This window comes from Leuresthes tenuis, unplaced genomic scaffold (genome assembly GCF_036924035.1).
Source record: "Leuresthes tenuis unplaced genomic scaffold, fLeuTen1.0.hap1 SCAF_63, whole genome shotgun sequence".
Classification (NCBI taxonomy): domain Eukaryota; kingdom Metazoa; phylum Chordata; class Actinopteri; order Atheriniformes; family Atherinopsidae; genus Leuresthes; species Leuresthes tenuis.
This window is the reverse complement of record NW_027325417.1, coordinates 287,354-310,137: the sequence shown is the minus strand read 5'-3', so window position 1 is coordinate 310,137 and position 22,784 is coordinate 287,354. Positions and strand designations below refer to the sequence as shown.

General features: G+C 42.8%; 6 non-coding genes across 6 annotated transcripts; 4 read left to right on the top strand and 2 right to left on the bottom strand.

The window, feature by feature from the left end:
- Window positions 1-10,935: 10,935 nt before the first annotated feature.
- LOC140285913 (U5 spliceosomal RNA) lies at window positions 10,936-11,049 on the top strand. Its single transcript, XR_011910851.1, has one exon. It is a non-coding gene; the product is annotated as a U5 spliceosomal RNA (small nuclear RNA).
- A 295-nt stretch (window positions 11,050-11,344) lies between these two features.
- LOC140285883 (U2 spliceosomal RNA) lies at window positions 11,345-11,528 on the top strand. Its single transcript, XR_011910823.1, has one exon. It is a non-coding gene; the product is annotated as a U2 spliceosomal RNA (small nuclear RNA).
- A 2,044-nt stretch (window positions 11,529-13,572) lies between these two features.
- Window positions 13,573-13,686, top strand: LOC140285904 (U5 spliceosomal RNA). The gene has a single exon (XR_011910843.1). It is a non-coding gene; the product is annotated as a U5 spliceosomal RNA (small nuclear RNA).
- Window positions 13,687-14,002: 316 nt separating this feature from the next.
- On the top strand, window positions 14,003-14,193 carry LOC140285896 (U2 spliceosomal RNA). Its single transcript, XR_011910836.1, has one exon. It is a non-coding gene; the product is annotated as a U2 spliceosomal RNA (small nuclear RNA).
- A 4,486-nt stretch (window positions 14,194-18,679) lies between these two features.
- LOC140285882 (U2 spliceosomal RNA) lies at window positions 18,680-18,863 on the bottom strand. The gene has a single exon (XR_011910822.1). It is a non-coding gene; the product is annotated as a U2 spliceosomal RNA (small nuclear RNA).
- Window positions 18,864-19,164: 301 nt separating this feature from the next.
- LOC140285912 (U5 spliceosomal RNA) lies at window positions 19,165-19,278 on the bottom strand. The gene has a single exon (XR_011910850.1). It is a non-coding gene; the product is annotated as a U5 spliceosomal RNA (small nuclear RNA).
- Window positions 19,279-22,784: the final 3,506 nt, after the last annotated feature.

The following is a 22,784-nucleotide window of genomic DNA, read 5'->3' as shown; positions in this document are numbered from 1 at the left end:
GCAATCTCTGAAGAGGTGATTTAATTCTCCACAGAGATTAGATTTCCTGCCATTTGGACACTCTCCAAAAGTTTGCCCAATTTCTCTGCTCTTCCCACATAACACCTTGGTACAAGCCTCAACCAGGTGCCCATGCTCACCACACTTGCGGCAGAACTTGGGCGCCCCTGGTAGTGGATGTAACCTCGGTTTTCAAGGTGGCCAGAGTGTCGCCCACCCGCTGCACTGAGCACTCTTCAGCCCTTTTAAATGGTATAACTTTGCACTCCCGCACGCTCCAGCAAGCACCATTCAAGCAACAACTTTGCACTCCAGCTTCGAACATCGGCACAGTCGCAACAAGTAAGGCGACTCTACTCAGAGAAGTCACTCTGCACAGTAAGAAGATTTCTTTTGCACAGACAGAAAGGGCTTCACCCGCAAAGGTAAAGCCTGCCAAAAATAGAAACAACTCAATAGTGCTGCTCAACATTGTACTTTGCAGTAAAAGAAAGAGCAAATCTAAAGATTCAGGAATCCGAGAATAAGCTTAGTTCTTCACGATTTCGGATTTTGCTATAAAATGAATTCCTTCACTCAAACTAAATTAAAACTGCTAAACCGCTAATCTGTTACATACAAGGCAGATGTCAAATTCACCGAAATAGGATCTAAGGGTATTTGGCCAATCGAGCTGTAGCAGCTTCGGTAAAAGAGTATAAGTTGAAGAGTTTGTGAATAAAGGTGTGCGCACACATAGTGTGCTGTACGAAAATAGGCAGGGAGCAATGCCGGCTGGGGTATATGTTCTTGTATGTTGTCTGCCTGTTTGATTTGAATGTGTTGTGTAAGTGTCCTGTTGAATGTTACATGTTTGGGCTTTGACACGCTTCACTGTGGTTGTTAACTGTGTGGTGTGTCCTGAAATGTTATATGTTTGGGCTGTGTGACATGCTTAATGCTTGTCAGTAGCTACCCACTTATTCATATATAGCAACTGACAACATAAGAAGTCCGGACATACTTTGATAGTAGTTGTAGAAGTATCCTTATTGATAATAGATCACTAATTCATAGTGATAGAACAGTAGATGAACAGGTGCTTGCACATGTCTCACGAAAATAAAATGGGTGTATCATTGCTGATGGCAGAGCAATACTGCCAAACTTATGAGTTCTTGTGGCAAACTTGATTCAGTGTCTTGACGTGTATACGCTGTTTCGCTGACTTGATTGTCACAAGAAACAAAGTGTGTTTGATAAGATCCGACCATTTTATTACGGGAGGATCAGTATGTATGGATTCTGATGTGACTGATAAACCCATTCGTATCTTAAGCATAATCTAATACATGAGACAACGCCCTGGCACACGATAAAAAAAAAGAAAGAGAGAGAGCGGTTTTGTGTCCCCACAGTCCATAATGTAGAAAAGAGAGAAAAAAGCCTTTCTGATTTGGTGTGTGTGCTCATAGTGCAGAGTGTAGAGAAAAGAAAGCCGTTTTGGTGTCACGGGTGTTGTGACTTACACACACACATTTCTAAATTGAGAAAGGAAATTATTTTAGAGGAAGCACTAGAGTTTAGATCCCACATTTGTTGATAGGCATTCATTTATTTCTTCACTTCTGATGAAGTTTCAACAATAAACAACAAACTTTGTATTATGAGAAAGAACCAGAATCATTCTTCAGGAATCCGAAAATAAGCTCTATTTTATGAGTTATGCACGAATTCGGATTCTCCTATAAAACGAATTCCTTAACTCAAACCAAGTTAAGACTGCTTTGTCCTTCATATTTATTCATGTCTAATCAAGTTTCAACGATAAACAACGTTGTACTTTGTAGAATGAGAAAGAACTTCAGCAATAAGCATCTCTCGACATATGACGAAGTACAGATTTTGCTATAAAATTAATTCCTTCTATCAGCCTTACTTAGAACTGTTTGTCCTCCTTATTTATCCACTTCAAATCAAGTTTCAACAAATAAAAAAATGTTGTAGTTTGAGAAAGTACAACTTAATCTTCAGCAATCAGTATAAAAAGAGGTGCAAATGCCAACCATACATACCTAAAAGGTGGAGCGGAAGTATTCAGCTGCAAGTAGGTGTGAATGTTCGACTATAATTTGTAAAAAGCGGGTAACAAAAGGTTCGAATGCCCGACTATATATTAACAAAAGCGGGAGGAGAGGTCTTCGGATGAGAGTGGGTGAGAATTTCCAACCATAATCTATAAAATACGGTGAAAAAAAATATGTGAATGCCTCATAGAACACTAAAAGCGGAAGTGTTCGGCTGCAAGAAGGTGTGAATGTCCGACTATATTTGGTGAAAAGCAGGTGAAGCAAGGTCTGAATGCCCAACCTTACATCATCAAAAGCGAGATCAGAGGTGTTTGGCTGCAAGAAGGCCATAGTTTTCCAAAAGCGGGTAAGGTGCGAATGTCCGACTAAATATCAACAAAATTTGGGGCGGAGGTCTTCGGATGCAAGTGGGTGTGAATATTCCACCATACAAGTATGGTGGAGAGGAAGCTGTGAATAGCCGACCATAGTTTGGAAAAAGCGGGTAAGAAAAGGTTTGAATGCCCGAACATACACCATCAAAAGAGGGAGCGGAGGTGTTCCGCTGTACGAAGGTGTGAATGTCCAACCATACTTGGTAAAAAGCGGGTAAGAAAAGGTTAATATACCCGACTGTACACAATCAATAGCGGGAGCGGATGTGTTCGGCTACAAGAAGGTGTGACAGTCCGACCATGGTTTGTAAAAAGCGGGTAAGAAAAGGTGCGAATGTCCGACAATGTATGATCAAAAGAGAGAGCGGAGGTTTTCGGATACACGAAAGTTTGAATGTCCTACCATAGTTTGTAAATAGCGGGTAAGAAAAGGTTCGAATGCCCGACTATACACCATAAAAAGTGGGAGCGGAGGTGTTCCGCTGTAAGATGGTGTGAACGTCCGACCATAGTTGGTAAAAAGCGGGTAAGAACAGGTTAAAATACCCGACTGTACAAAATCAATAGCGGGAGCGGAGTTGTTCGGCTACAAGAAGGTGTGAAAGTCCGACCATGGTTTGTAAAAAGCAGTTAAGAAAAGGTTCGAATTTCCAACCAAACGTAATCAAAAGCGGGAGCAGAGCTGTTCGACTGCAAGTAGGTGTGAATGTCCAGCCATAATTACTCACAAACGGGGGAAGAAAAGGTAGTATTACCAGACCATACATGATCAAAACAGGGAGCGGAGGTTCAGCTGCAAGGTGGGAATGTCTGACTATAGTTTGTAAAAAGCGGGTAAGACAAGGTGCGAATGCCCGACAATGTATGATCAAAAGAGAGAGCGGAGGTGTTTGGCTGCAAGGTCTGAATGTCCAACCATAATTTGTAAAAACCGGTTAAGAAAAGGCTTGAAAGCCCGACTATACATCATCAAAAGCGGGAGCGGAGGTGTTCAGCTGCAAGAAGGTGTGAATGTTCGACTAAAGTTTGTAAAAAGCTGGTAAGACAAGGAGCGATGTCCCGACATTGTATGATCAAAAGCGGGAGCGGAGGTGTCCAGCTGTGAGTAGGTGTGAATGTCCGACCATAATTGCTGAAAAATGTGTTAGAAAAAGTAAGAATACTGAACCATACATCATCAAAAGTGGTAGAGGTGGTGTTCGGCTGCAAGAAGGTGTGAAAGTCCGACAATGGTTTGTAAAAAGCGGGTAATAAAAGGTTCGAATGCCCGAATATACATCATCAAAAGCGGAAGCGGAGGTGTTCGGATGCAAGAAGGTGTGAACGTCCGACCAAAGTTTGTAAAAAGCAGTGAAAAGCGAGAAAAAGCTTTTCGTGAGTTCTGCATGATTTGGGATTTTGCTTATAAAATGCATTACTTCACTCAAACTATGTTAAAACTGATTTGTCCTTCATATTTACCATGTCTACAAAGATTTAAACAAAAAAACAACGTTGTACTTTGCAGTAAAAGAAAGAGCCAATCTAAAGTTTCAGGAATCCGAGTATAAGCCTGCTTTCATGAGTTCTGCACGATTTCGGATTTTGCTATAAAATGAATTGCTTTGCTCAAACCAAGTTAAAACTGATTTGTCCTTCCATATTCATCAATGTCTACATCGACTTCAACAAAGAAAAACATTGGACTTTGAAGAAGTTGAAATCCATCTACACATTGATAAATATGAAGGACAAAGCAGTTCCCACTTGCCCATAAGAAAATAAGCTTATTCTCGGATTCCTGATCAGTTCAGGAAACTTCAGTTTTGCTCTTTCTTCAACTGCAAAATACAATGTTTTTCTTTGTTGAAGTCGATCTAGACATTGATGAATATGAATGAAAAAGCAGTTTTAACTTGGTTTGAGTGAATGAATTCATTTTATACATAAAATCCCAAATCATGCAGAACTCCTCAAAAGGGGCGTATGGCTTATTCACAAGTGTGGCTCTTTCTCATTCAGGGTAGTATGAGGACGTTTATGCTTGAAATATATGTAGAAATGGGTACATATGAAGGACAAAGCAGTGTTAACTTAGTTTGAGTGAAGGTATTCATTTTATACATAAAATCCCAAATCATGCAGAACGTATGAAAAGAAGCTTATTCTCGGATTCCTGATCCTTCAGTTTTGCTCTTTCTTCTACTGCAAAATACAATGTTGTTCTTTGTTGAAGTCGATCTAGACATTGATAAATATGATGGAAAAAGCAGTTTTAACTTGGTTTGAGTGAATTAATTCATTTTATACATAAAATCCGAAATCGTGCAGAACTCATGAAAATAAGCTTATTCTCGGATTCCTAAAACTTTTGATTTGCTCTTTCTTTTATTGCAAAGTACAACGTTGTTTTTTTGTTTAAATCTATCGAGACATTGATAAATATGAAGGTAAAAGCCGTTTTAACATAGTTTGAGTGAAGGAATTAATTTTATAGATAAAATCCCAAACCATGCAGAACTCCTCAAAAGGGTCGTATGGCTTAATCACAAGTTTGGCTCTTTCTCATTCAGGGTAGTATGAGAAAGTTTATGCTTGAAATATATGTAGAAATGGGTACATATGAAGGACAAAGCAGTGTTAACTTAGTTTGCGTGAAGGAATTCATTTTATACATAAAATCCGAAATCGTGCAGAACTCATGAAAATAAGCTTATTCTCGGATTCGGCAACGTTGTTTTTTGTTGAAATCTATCTAGACATTGATAAATACGAGCCGAAACTCTGCTGTCGCTTTTGATAATTTATGGTTGGGCATTCTTACCTTTTCTTACCCGCTTTTTACAAATTATGATCTTACATTCACACCTACTTGCAGTCGAACACCTTCTCATCCACTTATGATCATGTGCGGTTGGGCTTTCGCACCTTTTCTTACCCATTTTTCAGTAATTATGGGTGGACATTCAGACCTTCTTGCAGCCGAAAACCTCCGCTCCTCTTTTGATCATACATTGTCGGGCATTCACACCTTGTCTTACCCGCTTTTTACAAACTTTAGTCGGACATTCAAACCTTCTTGCAGCTGAACCACCTCCGCTCCCTGTTTTGATCATATATGGTCTGGCAATAGTACCTTTTCTTACCCGTTTGTAAGTAATTATGGCTGGACATTCACACCTACTTGCAGCCGAACACAACCTCTCCCGCTTTTGATGATATATGGTCCGGCATTCTTACCTTTTCTAACACATTTTTCAGCAATTATGGTCGGACATTCACACCTACTCACAGACGAACACCTCCGCTCCCACATTTGATAGTGTATAGTCGGGCATTCTCACCCTTTCTCAACAGCTTTTTGCAAATTATGATCTGATATTCACACCTACTTGCAGTCGAACAGCTCTGCTCCCGCTTTTGATTATGTTTGGTTGGATATTCGAACATTTTCTTAACTGCTTTTTACAAACTTTGGTCGGACGTTCACACCGTCTTGCAGCCGAACACCTCCGCTTCCGCTTTTGATGGTATATAGTCGGGCATTCGAGCCTTTTCTTACCTGCCTATTACTTACTATGGTTGGACATTCAAACCTTCTTGTAGCCGAACACATCCGCTCCTGCTTTTGATGATGTATGATTTGGCATTCGCACCTTTTCTTACCCATTTTTCAGTAATTTTTGGTCGGACATTCAGACCTTCTTGCACCTGAACACCTCTGCTCCCGCTTTTGATGGTGTATAGTCGGGCTTTCGAGCCTTTTCTTCCCCGATTTTTACAAATTGTGGTTTGACATTCAGACCTTGCAGCCGAAAACCTCCGCTCCCTCTTTTGATCATACATTGTCGGGCATTCGCCCCTTGTCTTACACGATTTTTACAAACTTTAGTCAGACATTCACACCTTGCAGCTGAACCACCTCCATTCCCTGTTTTGATCATGTGTGGTCTGGAAATACTACCTTTTCTTCCCCCGTTTGTGAGTAATTATGGCTGGACATTCACACCTACTTGCAGCCGAAAAACCACCTCTCCCGCTTTTGATGATGTATTTTCCGGCATTCTAGTCTTTTCTATCACATTTTTCAGCAATTATTCTCTGACATTCACACCTACTTGCAGTCGAACAGCTCTGCTCCCGCTTTTGATTATGTTCGGTTGGATATTCAAACCTTTTCTTAACTGATTTTTACAAACTTTGGTCGGACGTTCACACCTTCTTGCAGCCGAACATCTCCGCTTCCGCTTTTGATGGTATATAATCGGGTATTCGAACCTTCTCTTACCCGCTTTTTACAAACCATGGTTGGACTTTCATACCTTCTTGTAGCTGAACAACTCCACTCCTGCTTTTGATGATTTATGGTTGGACATTCGCATCTTTTCCTACCCATTTTTAAGTAATTATGGGTGGATATTCACACCTTCTTGCAGCTGAACACCTCCTCTCCTGCTAATGATCATGTAAGGTTTGATATTCGAAAATTTTCTTTCATGTTTTAAAGCAATTATTAATGGACATTCACACCTACTTGCAGCCGAACACCACCTCTCCCGCTTTTGATGATGTATGGACCGGCATTCTTACCTTTTCTAACACATTTTTCAGCAATTATGGTTGGAGAATCAAACCTACTCACAGCCGAACAACTCCGCTACCGCATTTGATGGTGTATAGTCGAGATTTCTCACCCTTTCTCATCAGCTTTTTGCAAATTATTCTCTGACATTCACACCTACTTGCAGTCGAACAGCTCTGCTCCCGCTTTTGATTATGTTTGGTTAGATATTCGAACCTTTTCTTAACTGCTTTTTCACAAACTTTGGTCGGACGTTCACACCTTCTTGCAGCGGAACACCTCCGCTACCTCTTTTGATGGTGTATGTTCGGGCATTCGAACCTTTTCTTACCCGCTTTTTAAAACCAGGGTCGGACTTTCACACCTTTTAGTAGCCGAACAACTCCGCTCCCGCTATTGATTGTGTACAGTCGGGTATTTTAACCTTTTCTTACCCGCTTTTTACCAACTATGATCGGACATTCACACCTTCTTACAGCGGAACACCTCCGCTCCCTCTTTTGATGGTGTATGTTTGGGCATTCGAACCTTTTCTTACCCGCTTTTTACAAACTATGGTCGGACATTCAAACCTTCTTGTAGCCGAACACATCCACTCGTGCATTTGATGATGTATGGTTGGGAATTCGCACCTTTTCTTACCCATTTTTCAGTAATTATGGGTGGACATTCACACCTTCTTGCAGCTGAACACCTCCTCTCCCGCTTATTATCATGTGCGGTTTGATATTCGAAAATTCTCTTTCATGTTTTCTAGCAATTATTGATGGACATTCAGACCTTCTTGCAGCTGAACACCTCTGCTCCAGCTTTTGATGGTGTATAGTCTGGCTTTCGAGCCTTTTCTTCCCCGGTTTTTACAAATTATGGTTGGACATTCAGACCTTCTTTCAGCCGAAAACCTCCGCTCCCTCTTTTGATCATACATTGTCGGGCATTCGCACCTTTTCTTACCCGCTTTTTACAAACCTTAGTCGGACATTAACACCTTCTTGCAGCTTAACCACCTCCGCTCCCTGTTTTGATCATGTATGGTCTGGCAATACTACCTTTTCTTACCCATTTGTGAGTAATTATGGCTGGACATTCACACCTACTTGCAGCCGAACACCACCTCTCCCGCTTTTGATGATGTATGGACCGGCATTCTTACCTTTTCTAACACATTTTTCAGCAATTATGGTTGGAGATTCACACCTACTCACAGCCGAACACCTCCGCTCCCGCATTTGATGGTGTATATTCGGGCATACGAACCTGTTCTTACCCGCTTTTTACAAACCATGGTCGGACTTTCACACCTTCTTGTAGCTGAACAACTCCGCTCCCTCTTTTGATTGTGTACAGTCGGGCATACAAACCTGTTCTTACCCGCTTTTTACAAACTATGGTCGGACATTCAAACCTTCTTGTAGCCGAACACATCCACTCCTGCTTTTGATGATGTATGGTTGGGCATTCGCACCTTTTCTTACCCATTTTTCAGTAATTATGGGTGGATATTCACACCTTCTTGCAGCGGAACACCTCCTCTCCCGCTTATGATTATGTGCGGTTTGATATTCGAAAATTTTCTTTCATGTTTTATAGCAATTATTGATGGACATTCATACCTTCTTGAAGCCGAACACATCCACTCCTGCTTTTGATGATGTATGGTTGGGCATTCGAACCTACTTGTTGCCCGTTTTTCATTAATTATGGGTGGACATTCACACCTTGTCGCAGCCAAACACCTCCGCTCCCTGTTTTGATCATGTATGTTTTGACATTCGCACCTTTTCTCACCTGCTTTTTACTATTGTCGGCCAATCACAGCTTCCTCTCCACCATACTTGTATGGTAGGAAATTCTCACCCACTCTCATCCGAAGACCTCTCCTCCCGCTTTTGTTAATATTTAGTCGGGCATTCGAACCTTTTCTTACCCACTTTTTACAAATTATGGTCGAACATTCACACCTACTTGCAGCTGAATACTTCCGCTCCACCTTTTAGTGATGTATGGTTGGCATTTGCACCTTTTGTTACCCTCTTTTTATACTTATTGCTGAAGATTAAGTTGTTCTTTCTCAAACTACAATTTTTTTTTAATTGTTGAAACTTGATTTGAAGTGGATAAATAAGGAGGACAAACAGTTTTAAGTCACGCTGATAGAAGAAATTAATTTTATAGCAAAATCTGTATTTCGTCATATGTCGAGAGATGCTTATTGCTGAAGAAGTTCTTTCTCATTCTACAAAGTACAACGTTGTTTATCGTTGAAACTTGATTAGACATGAATAAATATGAAGGACAAAGCAGTCTTAACTTGGTTTGAGTTAATTAATTCGTTTTATAGGAGAATCCGAATTCGTGCTTATTTTCGGATTCCTGAAGAATGAGTCTGGTTCTTTCTCATAATACAAAGTTTGTTGTTTATTGTTGAAACTTCATCAGAAGTGAAGAAATAAATGAATGCCTATCAACAAATGTGGGATCTAAACTCTACTGCTTCCTCTAAAATAATTTCTTTTCTCAATTCAGAAATGTGTGTGTGTAAGTCACAACACCCGTGACACCAAAACGGCTTTCTTTTCTCTCTTTTCTCTACACTCTGCACTATGAGCACACACACCAAATCAGAAAGGCTTTTTTCTCTCTTTTCTACATTATGGACTGTGGGGACACAAAACCGCTCTCTCTTTTTTTTTTTATCGTGTGCCAGGGCGTTGTCTGACGTATTAGATTGTGCTTAAGATACGAATGGGTTTATCAGTCACATCAGAATCCATACATACTGATCCTCCCGTAATAAAATGGTCGGATCTTATCAAACACACTTTGTTTCTTGTGACAATCAAGTCAGCGAAACAGCGTATACACGTCAAGACACTGAATCAAGTTTGCCACAAGAACTCATAAGTTTGGCAGTATTGCTCTGCCATCAGCAATGATACACCCATTTTATTTTCGTGAGACATGTGCAAGCACCTGTTCATCTACTGTTCTATCACTATGAATTAGTGATCTATTATCAATAAGGATACTTCTACAACTACTATCAAAGTATGTCCGGACTTCTTATGTTGTCAGTTGCTATATATGAATAAGTGGGTAGCTACTGACAAGCATTAAGCATGTCACACAGCCCAAACATATAACATTTCAGGACACACCACACAGTTAACAACCACATTGAAGTGTCAAAGCCCAAACATTCAACAGGACACTTACACAACACATTCAAATCAAACAGTCAGACAACATACAAGAACATATACCCCAGCCGGCATTGCTCCCTGCCTATTTTCCTACAGCTCACTATGTGTGCGCACACCTTTATTCACAAACTCTTCAACTTATACTCTTTTACCAAAGCTGCTACAGCTCGATTGGCCGAATACCCTTAGATCCTATTTCGGTGAATTTGACATCTGCCTTACATGTAACAGATTAGCGGTTTAGCAGTTTTAATTTAGTTTGAGTGAAGGAATTCATTTTATAGCAAAATCCGAAATCGTGAAGAACTCATGAAAGTAAGCTTATTCTCGGATTCCTGAAACTTTAGATTTGCTCTTTCTTTTACTGCAAAGTCATGGTAAGACATGGTAAATATGAAGGACAAAGCAGTTTTAACATAGTTTGAGTGAAGGAATTCATTTTATAGATAAAATCCCAAGAGTCTGCTGAGAAAAAGAGTGAATGCGAAGTAGACTTTAACACGGCTCTGGGAGCGAGCCGAGTGTGGGCTAACCGGGAGAATTGCTTGAAAGAAACGCGACACCGAATGAGCGGTCAGAACAAAGCCTCAATACGGTGTTCCCGTGGTGTTTTTGTTGCTGCCTTGTCGATTGCACAGGGGCAAGCGTTTCAACCAAGCAACGCTCACCATGGGGAAGGTGGCTATGGCAACTAGCCTGATGCCCTGCTCCCGCAGTGACGGATAATCGTACTCTGGTTTCTCTTCATAACATACAAGTCTTTCGCCTTTTACTAAAGACTTTCGTGGAGAGCAGCACTAATGAGTTGTTTCTATTTTTGGCAGGCTTTACCTTTGCGGGTGAAGCCCTTTCTGTCTGTGCAAAAGAAATCTTGTTACTGTGCAGAGTGACTTCTCTGAGTAGAGTCGCCTTACTTGTTGCGATTGTGCCGATGTTCGAAGCTGGAGTGCAAAGTTGTTGCTTGAATGGTGCTTGCTGGAGCATGCGGGAGTGCAAAGTTATACCATTTAAAAGGGCTGAAGAGTGCTCAGTGGAGGTGCAACGTGACACTCTGGCCACCTATGGCCATAAAAAGAACACTGCTACAAGTGCGCATTGTGCCAGCAAGGGCCCTCGGACCTGAAACAGTGGACAGTTATCGCTTCTCAGCCTTTTGGCTAAGATCAAGTGTAGTATCTGTTCTTATCAGTTTAATATGTCCTCTATACGAGGACTACATATTAAATGGATTTTTAAGAATAGGAGTTGAAAAAGAAGCTTGCTCCGTTCACTCCAAGCATCGACCCAGTACTGCAGTGCCGCTGGGAACGGTGCGCTCTTTTCTGCTCTTGTGAAAAAGCAAACAGCGGTGCAGGATGGAAGTTTCAGGGAGCCCAAGATGAAACTTTCTTTTAATCTGCTGAGAAAAGAGAGTGAATGCGAAATAGACTTTAACACAGCTCTGGGAGCGAGCCGAGTGTGGGCTAACCGGGAGAATTGCTTGAAAGAAACGCGACACCGAATGAGTGGTCAGAACAAAGCCTCAATACGGTGTTCCCGTGGTGTTTGTGGCTGCCTTGTCTTTTGCACAGAGTAAAAGACAAGGCAGCCATCGAATAGGGCCCGATTGTTCCTACTTGGTCAGCCGAGGAGCAAGGGGGGGGAGCAAGCGTCTCAACCAAGCAAATCTCACCAAGTAGGAACAATCGGGCCCTATTCGATGGCTGCAACACCTGAAAGAGATATTGGTGCGAGACCCGATCAAAAGCTTTTTCAAAGTCTAAATTTAAGATGACAAGCCGGGTGTTTCTGTCTCTAGCGTAATCAATGATGTCTCGAATCAGTACGAGGCTGTCGGTGAGTTGTCTCTCTGAGATGGCACAAGCCTGGTCTGGGTGAATTACCTCCTCTAAAACAGAGGACATCCGTGTCGTTAAAACCTTGCTAAAAAGTTTACAGTCAAAGTTTAAAAGTGTGATGGGCCTCCAATTCTTTAGGTCAGTCTTATCATTTTTATCAGAAGTGAAGAAATAAATGAATGCCTATCAACAAATGTGGGATCTAAACTCTAGTGCTTCCTCTAAAATAATTTCCTTTCTCAATTTAGAAATGTGTGTGTGTAAGTCACAACACCCGTGACACCAAAACGGCTTTCTTTTCTCTACACTCTGCACTATGAGCACACACACCAAATCAGAAAGGGTTTTTTCCTCTCTTTTCTACATTATGGACTGTGGGGACACAAAACCGCTCTCTCTTTTTTTTTTTTATCGTGTGCCAGGGCTTTGTCTGACGTATTAGATTGTGCTTAAGATACGAATGGGTTTATCAGTCACATCAGAATCCATACATACTGATCCTCCCGTAATAAAATGGTCGGATCTTATCAAACACACTTTGTTTCTTGTGACAATCAAGTCAGCGAAACAGCGTATACACGTCAAGACACTGAATCAAGTTTGCCACAAGAACTCATAAGTTTGGCAGTATTGCTCTGCCATCAGCAATCATACATCCATTTTATTTTCGTGAGACATGTGCAGGCACCTGTTCATCTACTGTTCTATCACTATGAATTAGTTTATCTATTATCAATAAGGATACTTCTACAACTACTCTATCAAAGTATGTCCGGACTTCTTACGTTGTCAGTTGCTATATATGAATAAGTGGGTAGCTACTGACACGCATTAAGCATGTCACACAGCCCAAACATATAACATTTCAGGACACACCACACAGTTAACAACCACAGTGAAGCGTGTCAAAGCCCAAACATGTAACATTCAACAGGACACTTACACAACACATTCAAATCAAACAGTCAGACAACATACAAGAACATATACCCCAGCCGGCATTGCTCCCTGCCTATTTTCCTACAGCTCACTATGTGTGCGCACACCTTTATTCACAAACTCTTCAACTTATACTCTTTTACCGAAGCTGCTACAGCTCGATTGGCCGAATACCAAATAATCCTAATTCGGTGAATTTGACATCTGCCTTACATGTAACAGATTAGCGGTTTAGCAGTTTTAATTTAGTTTGAGTGAAGGAATTCATTTTATAGCAAAATCCGAAATCGTGAAGAACTCATGAAAGTAAGCTTATTCTCGGATTCCTGAAACTTTAGATTTGCTATTTCTTTTACTGCAAAGTACAACGTTGGTTTTTTTGTTTAAATCTTTAAAGACATGGTAAATATGAAGGACAAAGCAGTTTTAACATAGTTTGAGTGAAGGAATTCATTTATTTATAAAATCCCAAGAGTCTGCTGAGAAAAGAGGGGGGGGGGGCAAGCGTCTCAACCAAGCAAAGCTCACCATGGGGAAGGTGGCTATGCCAACTAGCCTGATGCCCTGCTCCCGCAGTGACGGATAATCGTACTCTGGTTTCTCTTCATAACGTACAAGTCTTTCGCCTTTTACTAAAGGCTTCTGTGGAGAGCAGCACTAATGAGTTGTTTCTATTTTTGGCAGGCTTTACCTTTGCGGGTGAAGCCCTTTCTGTCTGTGCAAAAGAAATCTTGTTACTGTGCAGAGTGACTTCTCTGAGTAGAGTCGCCTTACTTGTTGCGACTGTGCCGATGTTCGAAGCTGGAGTGCAAAGTTGTTGCTTGAATGGTGCTTGCTGGAGCGTGCGGGAGTGCAAAGTTATACCATTTAAAAGGGCTGAAGAGTGCTCAGTGCAGCAGGTGGGAGGAGGTGCAAAGTGACACTCTGGCCACCTATGGCCATAAAAAGAACAGGGGTGTTAGCGGACAAGTGCGCATTGTGCCAGGAAGGGCCTTCGGACGTTAACCAGTGGACAGTTGTCGCTTCTCGGCCTTTTGGCTAAGATCAAGTGTAGTATCTGTTCTTATCAGTTTAATATCTGATATGTCCTCTATACGAGAACTACATATTAAATGGATTTTTAGCAATAGGAGTTGAAAAAGTAGCTTGCTCCGTTCACTCCAAGCATTGACCCCGTACTGCAGTGCCGCTGGGAACGGTGCGCTCTTCTCTACTCTTGTGAAAAAGCAAACAGCGGTGCAGGATGCAAGTTTCAGGGAGCCCAAGATGAAACTTTCTTTTAGTCTGCTGAGAAAAGAGAGTGAATGCGAAGTAGACTTTAACACGGCTCTGGGAGCGAGCCGAGTGCGGGCTAACCGGGAGAATTGCTTGAAAGAAACGCCATACCAAATGAGCGGTCAGAACAAAGCCTCAATACGGTGTTCCCATTGTGTTTTTGTTGCTGCCGCTGTTTGCTTTTTCACAAGAGCGCACCTGTTGAGGGGGGGCCTGGGGGGGCCTGGGTGATGGTGGGTCTCAGGCCCGGGCTGCTGCGACTGGTGTGACCGGGTGGTTTGTTTGTTTGTTTTTTGTTGTTGTTTGTTTGTTTTTTGTAGAGGTCCTCCGGAGTGGGGTTGGGTTGAGTGGGGTGGGGCGGGATGGGTACCTTCTGGGGGTACAGTAGCTCCCAGAATATGGTCGCTTCAGGCCCCGAGCCTGGTGGACATCAGGCCCTCCTGTCCTGTGTTGGCTCCCTTTTAAAAAGTACAGAACTTAGAACAGGTCTAGTCCCTGGCTTTCGGCAGAACTGTCTTCTTTACTTTTTTTTTTTTTCCCCTTATCGTGTTCAGCATTATGGCAGCAGAATTGTAGTCTGAATACCTTTGATGCCAAACAGATTTGCTTTGCCAAGGGAAGTTTTATAAATGTAAAGCTCCCCTTGATTCCCATTTATTTATTTCTGTTTACAATATATGACATGTAATAGAACTGAACCGGACCGGGGGACAAGGAAAGAAGAAGAGGAAAGAAGAGAAAAACAGAACATACATCGCATACAACACAGCTGTGGATATAGATGACCTGAGACGACATGATAATACATCAACTGCTTAGCGACCATGCTACTGGACTAATGAATGTGGTTGTGTGTGTGTGAGAACATGCAACACCCATGGCACAGGACCTACATGATAACCGTGCTTAGTTATGAGTGTATAAGCGTACAGGGCCACAATCCACAGCCCCCCCAAGCAATCAGAAGCAGGCAGAGAGGGCCACAAGACCCAGGCCACCAGCAGCCCCCACAGAGCACAGAACCCAGGAAGCCCACCGCAGGGGCAACCACGCATCCACCCAGAAGACTGCAGAGGAAGCCCCCGGAAAGAGCCCCCATAAGCATAGGGCAGAGGCCCTCCGGGAGCCAGGGGCAAAAGCCCACCGACGTCGCCAGGCCCCAGCCGCCCAGACATGGGCCGTGCACTGGATCCGGGCCCCAGGAGCCCGAGCGCCCCCAAACCCCCCGGCAGAGGCCCCACCCAATACCCAGGAGGGCCAAGCGCCCCAGACAGCCACACAGTGGGTCAGCGCCTGCCCCAGCACACCTGGCCAAGTGCCCTGGGAGTCAAGACGTGCCCACAGGTGGGTGAAGTCGCGAGCAGCGGAGAGAGGCCACGCCGCCCCCCCCATCGGGAGAAGCACAGGCAGGCCAGGCGACAGCAAGTCCAAGATCCAGGCCCAATCATTACCACACACACTTTCATGTCCCATACATCCACACGTCCTCCCTCCCTCGACTCCGCTGGGGTGTAGTGCAGCGGGCACACCAGGGGGCCAGCAGCCCCCCAGCCACCACAGACCCCAAACCAGCAGAACAATTAATTAATCCTCCTGGCCCCTCCCGCCCCGAGCAGCAACCAGGAAGCAGGGGTGTGCGAAGAAGACCCCTCCCCTCACCCTTCTGGCTCTTCAATATTTTCTAATAGTGAGCAATTAAAATTGAGGGGCAGCCAAACTTGTAGAACTGGGAGCGTGGCCCTCTGGGCAGCCTACATACCCAAAGAGCCCCGCCCACCAGATGCCACTCAGTGTAACCACCCCCCAAGACCTAATGTGTGTGTGTGAGTGTGTTTGATAAGTAGTAATGTCTAAGGTGTAATTAAAACATGGGTGGGAACTGCAGAGTGCAACTACTGCAGAGTCCACTACACCCCACCGAACACACACGCCCCCAAAACCCTTCATGTGTGAGTGTGTGCTGTGTACAGGAGCCAGAAGGGAGAGAGGTATGGGGATATACACTGGGGGCAGCCAGGGACTGGCTGCAATAGGCATCTCCGCTACCAGGGAGCCAACACAGGACAGGAGGGCCTGATGTCCACCAGGCTCGGGGCCTGCAGCGACCATATTCTGGGAGCTACTGTACCCCCAGAAGGTACCCATCCCGCCCCACCCCACTCAACCCAACCCCACTCCGGAGGACCTCTACAAAAAACAAACAAACAACAACAACAAACAAACCACCCGGTCACACCAGTCGCAGCAGCCCGGGCCTGAGACCCACCATCACCCAGGCCCCCCCAGGCCCCCCCTCAACAGGTGCGCTCTTGTGAAAAAGCAAACAGCGGCAGCAACAAAAACACAACGGGAACACCGTATTGAGGCTTTGTTCTGACCGCTCATTTGGTATGGCGTTTCTTTCAAGCAATTCTCCCGGTTAGCCCGCACTCGGCTCGCTCCCAGAGCCGTGTTAAAGTCCACTTCGCATTCACTCTCTTTTCTCAGCAGACTCTTGGGATTTTATCAATAAAATGAATTCCTTCACTGAAACTATGTTAAAACTGCTTTGTCCTTCATATTTACCATGTCTTGAAAGATTTAAACAAAAAAACCAACGTTGTACTTTGCAGTAAAAGAAATAGCAAATCTAAAGTTTCAGGAATCCGAGAATAAGCTTACTTTCATGAGTTCTTCACGATTTCGGATTTTGCTATAAAATGAATTCCTTCACTCAAACTAAATTAAAACTGCTAAACCGCTAATCTGTTACATGTAAGGCAGATGTCAAATTCACCGAATTAGGATTATTCGGTATTCGGCCAATCGAGCTGTAGCAGCTTCGGTAAAAGAGTATAAGTTGAAGAGTTTGTGAATAAAGGTGTGCGCACACATAGTGAGCTGTAGGAAAATAGGCAGGGAGCAATGCCGGCTGGGGTATATGTTCTTGTATGTTGTCTGACTGTTTGATTTGAATGTGTTGTGTAAGTGTCCTGTTGAATGTTACATGTTTGGGCTTTGACACGCTTCACTGTGGTTGTTAACTGTGTGGTGTGTCCTGAAATGTTATATGTTTGGGCTGTGTGACATGCTTAATGCGTGTCAGTAGCTACCCACTTATTCATATATAGCAACTGACAACGTAAGAAGTCCGGACATACTTTGATAGAGTAGTTGTAGAAGTATCCTTATTGATAATAGATCACTAATTCATAGTGATAGAACAGTAGATGAACAGGTGCTTGCACATGTCTCACGAAAATAAAATGGGTGTATCATTGCTGATGGCAGAGCAATACTGCCAAACTTATGAGTTCTTGTGGCAAACTTGATTCAGTGTCTTGACGTGTATACGCTGTTTCGCTGACTTGATTGTCACAAGAAACAAAGTGTGTTTGATAAGATCCGACCATTTTATTACGGGAGGATCAATATGTATGGATTCTGATGTGACTGATAAACCCATTCGTATCTTAAGCACAATCTAATACGTCAGACAACGCCCTGGCACACGATAAAAAAAAAAAGAGAGAGCGGTTTTGTGTCCCCACAGTCCATAATGTAGAAAAGAGAGAAAACACCCTTTCTGATTTGGTGTGTGTGCTCATAGTGCAGAGTGTAGAGAAAAGAAAGCCGTTTTGGTGTCACGGGTGTTGTGACTTACACACACACATTTCTAAATTGAGAAAGGAAATTATTTTAGAGGAAGCACTAGAGTTTAGATCCCACATTTGTTGATAGGCATTCATTTATTTCTTCACTTCTGATAAAAATGATAAGACTGACCTAAAGAATTGGAGGCCCATCACACTTTTAAACTTTGACTGTAAACTTTTTAGCAAGGTTTTAACGACACGGATGTCCTCTGTTTTAGAGGAGGTAATTCACCCAGACCAGGCTTGTGCCATCTCAGAGAGACAACTCACCGACAGCCTCGTACTGATTCGAGACATCATTGATTACGCTAGAGACAGAAACACCCGGCTTGTCATCTTAAATTTAGACTTTGAAAAAGCTTTTGATCGGGTCTCGCATCAATATCTCTTTCAGGTGTTGCAGCCATCAAATAGGGCCCGATTGTTCCTACTTGGTGAGATTTGCTTGGTTGAGACGCTTGCTCCCCCCCCTTGCTCCTCGGCTGACCAAGTAGGAACAATCGGGCCCTATTCGATGGCTGCCTTGTCTTTTACTCTGTGCAAAAGACAAGGCAGCCACAAACACCACGGGAACACCGTATTGAGGCTTTGTTCTGACCACTCATTCGGTGACGCGTTTCTTTCAAGCAATTCTCCCGGTTAGCCCACACTCGGCTCGCTCCCAGAGCTGTGTTAAAGTCTACTTCGCATTCACTCTCTTTTCTCAGCAGATTAAAAGAAAGTTTCATCTTGGGCTCCTTGAAACTTCCATCCTGCACCGCTGTTTGCTTTTTCACAAGAGCAGAGAAGAGCGCACCGTTCCCAGCGGCACTGCAGTACTGGGTCGATGCTTGGAGTGAACGGAGCAAGCTTCTTTTTCAACTCCTATTCTTAAAAATCCATTTAATATGTAGTCCTCGTATAGAGGACATATTAAACTGATAAGAACAGATACTACACTTGATCTTAGCCAAAAGGCCGAGAAGCGATAACTGTCCACTGTTTCAGGTCCGAGGGCCCTTGCTGGCACAATGCGCACTTGTAGCAGTGTTCTTTTTATGGCCATAGGTGACCAGAGTGTCACGTTGCACCTCCGCCCACCCGCTGCACTGAGCACTCTTCAGCCCTTTTAAATGGTATAACTTTGCACTCCCGCATGCTCCAGCAAGCACCATTCAAGCAACAACTTTGCACTCCAGCTTCGAACTTCGAACAACAAGTAAGGCGACATTACTCAGAGAAGTCACTCTGCACAGTAACAAGATTTCTTTTGCACAGACAGAAAGGGCTTCACCCGCAAAGGTAAAGCCTGCCAAAAATAGAAACAACTCATTAGTGCTGCTCTCCACGAAAGTCTTTAGTAAAAGGCGAAAGACTTGTATGTTATGAAGAGAAACCAGAGTACGATTATCCGTCACTGCGGGAGCAGGGCATCAGGCTAGTTGCCATAGCCACCTTCCCCATGGTGAGCGTTGCTTGGTTGAAACGCTTGCCCCTGTGCAATCGACAAGGCAGCAACAAAAACACCACGGGAACACCGTATTGAGGCTTTGTTCTGACCGCTCATTCGGTGTCGCGTTTCTTTCAAGCAATTCTCCCGGTTAGCCCACACTCGGCTCGCTCCCAGAGCCGTGTTAAAGTCTACTTCGCATTCACTCTCTTTTCTCAGCAGACTCTTGGGATTTTATCTATAAAATGAATTCCTTCACTCAAACTATGTTAAAACTGCTTTGTCCTTCATATTTACCATGTCTAGAAAGATTTAAACAAAAAAAAAAACAACGTTGTACTTTGCAGTAAAAGAAAGAGCAAATCTAAAGTTTCAGGAATCCGAGAATAAGCTTACTTTCATGAGTTCTTCACGATTTCGGATTTTGCTATAAAATGAATTCCTTCACTCAAACTAAATTAAAACTGCTAAACCGCTAATCTGTTACATGTAAGGCAGATGTCAAATTCACCGAAATAGGATCTAAGGGTATTCGGCCAATCGAGCTGTAGCAGCTTTGGTAAAAGAGTATAAGTTGAAGAGTTTGTGAATAAAGGTGTGCGCACACATAGTGAGCTGTAGGAAAATAGGCAGGGAGCAATGCCGGCTGGGGTATATGTTCTTGTATGTTGTCTGACTGTTTGATTTGAATGTGTTGTGTAAGTGTCCTGTTGAATGTTACATGTTTGGGCTTTGACACTTCACTGTGGTTGTTAACTGTGTGGTGTGTCCTGAAATGTTATATGTTTGGGCTGTGTGACATGCTTAATGCTTGTCAGTAGCTACCCACTTATTCATATATAGCAACTGACAACATAAGAAGTCTGGACATACTTTGATAGTAGTTGTAGAAGTATCCTTATTGATAATAGATAAACTAATTCATAGTGATAGAACAGTAGATGAACAGGTGCCTGCACATGTCTCACGAAAATAAAATGGGTGTATGATTGCTGACGGCAGAGCAATACTGCCAAACTTATGAGTTCTTGTGGCAAACTTGATTCAGTGTCTTGACGTGTATACGCTGTTTCGCTGACTTGATTGTCACAAGAAACAAAGTGTGTTTGATAAGATCCGACCATTTTATTACGGGAGGATCAGTATGTATGGATTCTGATGTGACTGATAAACCCATTCGTATCGTAAGCATAATCTAATACGTGAGACAACGCCCTGGCACACAATAAAAAAAAAAAAGAGAGAGCGGTTTTGTGTCCCCACAGTCCATAATGTAGAAAAGAGAGAAAAAAGCCTTTCTGATTTGGTGTGTGTGCTCACAGTGCAGAGTGTAGAGAAAAGAGAGAAAAGAAAGCCGTTTTGGTGTCACGGGTGTTGTGACTTACACACACACATTTCTGAATTGAGAAAGGAAATTATTTTAGAGGAAGCACTAGAGTTTAGATCCCACATTTGTTGATAGGCATTCATTTATTTCTTCACTTCTGATGAAGTTTCAACAATAAACAACAAACTTTGTATTATGAGAAAGAACCAGACTCATTCTTCAGGAATCCGAAAATAAGCTCTATTTTACGAGTTATGCACGAATTCGGATTCTCCTATAAAACGAATTCCTTAACTCTAACCAAGTTAAGACTGCTTTGTCCTTCATATTTATTCATGTCTAATCAAGTTTCAACGATAAACAACGTTGTACTTTGTAGAATGAGAAAGAACTTCTTCAGCAATAAGCATCTCTCGACATATGACGAAATACAGATTTTGCTATAAAATTAATTCCTTCTATCAGCCTGACTTAAAACTGTTTGTCCTCCTTATTTATCCACTTCAAATCAAGTTTCAACAATTAAAAAAATGTTGTAGTTTGAGAAAAAACAACTTAATCTTAAGCAATCAGTAGGGTAAGAAAGGGTAAGAAAAGGTGCAAATGCCAACCATACATCACTAAAAGGTGGAGCGGAAGTATTCGGCTGCAAGTAGGTGCGAATGCCTGACAATGTATGATCAAAAGAGGGAGCGGGGGTTTTCGGCTGCAAGGTCTGAATGTCCAACCATAATTTGTAAAAACCGGGGAAGAAAAGGCTCGAAAGCCCGACTATACACCATCAAAAGCGGGAGCGGAGGTGTTCGGCTGCAAGTAGGTGTGAATGTTCGACCATAATTTGTAAAAAGCGGGTAAGAAAAGGTTAAATTACCCGACTGTACACAATCAAAAGAGGGAGCGGAGTTGTTCAGCTAAGAGAAGGTGTGAAAGTCCGACCTTGGTTTGTAAAAAGCGGGTAAGAAAAGGTTCGTATGCCCGAATATACACCATCAAAAGCGGAAGTGGAGGTGTTCGGCTGCAAGATATTGTGAACGTCCGACCAAAGTTTGTAAAAAGCAGTTAAGAAAAGGTTTGAATATCTAACCAAACATAAGAATGAGTCTTTTCCGCTGTAGAATGCCCGACTATAGACCATCAAATGCGGGAGCGGAGGTGTTCGGCTCTGAGTAGGTGTGAATGTCCGACCATAATTGCTGAAGAATGTGTTAGAAAAGGTAAGAATGCTGGACCATACATCATCAAAAGCGGTAGAGGTGGTGTTCGGCTGCAAAAAGGTGTGACTGTTCGACTAAAGTTTGTAAAAAGTGGGTAAGACAAGGTGCGAATGCCTGACAATGTATGATCAAAAGCGGGAGTGTAGGTGTTCAGCTGAAAGAAGGTCTACATGTCCATCAATAATTGCTAGAAAACATGAAAGAAACTTTTCGAAAATCAAACCGCACATGATCATAAGTGGGATAGGAGGTGTTCAGCTGCAAGGTGTGAATGTCCACCCATAATTCCTGAAAAATGGGCAAAAAAAAGGTGTGAATGCCCAACCATACATCATCAAAAGCAGGAGTGGAAGTGTTCGGCTACAAGAAGGTGTGAACGTCCAACCAAAATATGTAAAAAGAAGTTAAGAAAAGGTTCGATTATCCAACCAAACATAATCAAAAGCGGGAGCAGAGCTGTTCGACTGCAAGTAGGTGTGAATGTCAGATCATAATTTGCAAAAAGCTGATGAGAAAGGGTGAGTATGCCCGACTATACATCATCAAATGCGGGAGCGGAGTTGTTCGGCTGTGAGTAGGTGTGAATCTCCGACCATAATTGCTGAAAAATGTGTTAGAAAAGGTAAGAATGCCGGTCCATACATCATCAAAAGCGAGAGAGGTTGTGTTCGGCTGCAAGTAGGTGTGAATGTCCAGCCATAATTACTCACAAACGGGTAAGAAAAGGTAGTATTGCCAGACCATATATGATCAAAACAGGGAGCGGAGGTGGTTCAGCTGCAAGAAGGTTTGAATGTCCGAATAAAGTTCAAATATATTAACAAAAGCGGGAGGAGAGGTCTTCGGATGAGAGTGGTTGAAAATTTCCAACCATAATGTATAAAATGCGGTGAAAAAAAGGTGTGATAGAACACTAAAAG